This window comes from Gnatocerus cornutus, unplaced genomic scaffold, assembly GCF_029298725.1.
Source record: "Gnatocerus cornutus isolate USDA-ARS CGAHR unplaced genomic scaffold, icGnaCorn1.1 ctg00000295.1, whole genome shotgun sequence".
Lineage (NCBI taxonomy): Eukaryota > Metazoa > Arthropoda > Insecta > Coleoptera > Tenebrionidae > Gnatocerus > Gnatocerus cornutus.
In genome coordinates this window covers 22,501-24,142 of record NW_028275614.1, presented here as the reverse complement: position 1 = coordinate 24,142, position 1,642 = coordinate 22,501, and the positions used below count along the sequence as shown (strand labels likewise).

Here is a 1,642-nt window from a genome sequence, read left to right as displayed (position 1 = left end):
GTACGCGTAAAACTGAGACCGACGATCGCGTTCCCTTTCAGACGAGAAAGTACGGACGAAAGACAATTAAGAGCGAGAATCATAAATATCCATACCACAACACCGAAATTTTAGACGTGGCACGTTTCGGAACCACGAAGATCATTTTCGTTTCGGATGTACGCACGTACGCAAAAATTTTTGCAAGACGTGTATAGACAGCTGGACGATCGGCATGATCGGGGTTCTTGTGGAACGAGCGTTTAAATTTTAAAAAGATTACCCTGAACGGTGGATCACTTGGCTCGTGGGTCGATGAAGAACGCAGCTAATTGCGCGTCAACTTGTGAACTGCAGGACACATGAACATCGACATTTCGAACGCACATTGCGGTCCTCGGATATAATGTTCCCGGACCACTCCTGGCTGAGGGTCGTGTCAATTTCAAAGACTGCTCGGTTTTCGTTTTCGGACGAAAACGTCGGAGCGTGTTGGATGTGTTGCGACGCGTCGAATAGGTACTCATTAATGTACGTGATCGTCACTTACGTCACGATATAACGACGCACGCCTCGAACGTGTGCCGAGACGTTTACTCGAGCGTGTTTTTTCGTCAAAAAGGACGGGACGGGTATGCTTTGTATTTTTTTTTACAAAGTCCGTCGGACGTCCACCTTGCGAATCATAAATACGAAAGTGTTTACGTCGGCACATGTTCTTGCGTGGTGTGTCGTAGAATCGTGTGTTTGTGTGCGTTTCTCGTGCAGCGAGTAAATTTGCGCGACATCTTAAGACGCGAAAGCGACCAACTACTACTTGTTGTAGTTGTTGGCTGGTCTTTCGGCGTAGCACGTCCTATTTCTTCAACATGTCGTCATTTAAAAAAAAAAAATGGCGTTTTAAGGTTGAGAACGTTATAGACGGTCGTCGTGTCCGAGACGTGTAATGCAAATCGCGACAGACGTCAGATCGTAAGCGTTTCTGTAAACTTAGCCATTTTTTAAAAAGAAAAATGACGAACACGTATAGCAAGGAATGGGAGACGTGTCGTGATCGTCGAAATGACCGAATGAAAAATTTTTATTTTTCATATGCGACCTCAGAGCAGGTGAGACTACCCGCTGAATTTAAGCATATTACTAAGCGGAGGAAAAGAAACTAACTAGGATTCCCTCAGTAGCGGCGAGCGAACAGGGAGAAGCCCAGCACCGAATCCCGCGGCCGAAACCGGACGCCGGGAAATGTGGTGTTAGGGAGGATCCGTCATCCCGAGATCGTGCGGCGCGTCCAAGTCCATCTTGAACGGGGCCACAGCCCATAGAGGGTGCCAGGCCCGTAGCGACCGCTGCCGATAACGGGAGGATCTCTCCTCAGAGTCGGGTTGCTTGAGAGTGCAGCCCTAAGTGGGTGGTAAACTCCATCTAAGGCTAAATATGACCACGAGACCGATAGCGAACAAGTACCGTGAGGGAAAGTTGAAAAGAACTTTGAAGAGAGAGTTCAATAGTACGTGAAACCGTTCAGGGGTAAACCTGAGAAACCCGAAAGGTCGAAAGGGGAGATTCAGCGTGACTCGATGGCGGCGCTGGACGATCGTGTGACAGATGGCGTACGCGTCGTTTGCACCTTTCGTTTTGTCGATCTGCCGTCGAACGCGTGCAC

At 48.6% G+C, this 1,642-nt stretch overlaps 2 non-coding genes across 2 annotated transcripts in view; both read left to right on the top strand.

The window, feature by feature from the left end:
- The first annotated feature begins 259 nt into the window (after positions 1 to 259).
- LOC148165516 (5.8S ribosomal RNA) lies at positions 260 to 416 on the top strand. The gene has a single exon (XR_015771404.1). It is a non-coding gene; the product is annotated as a 5.8S ribosomal RNA (ribosomal RNA).
- A 658-nt stretch (positions 417 to 1,074) lies between these two features.
- Positions 1,075 to 1,642, top strand: part of LOC148165515 (large subunit ribosomal RNA) — a 4,039-nt gene continuing 3,471 nt past the window's right edge. The window contains exon 1 of the ribosomal RNA XR_015771407.1: positions 1,075 to 1,642. This exon is cut by the window's right edge and continues 3,471 nt beyond it. This is a non-coding gene — a ribosomal RNA (large subunit ribosomal RNA).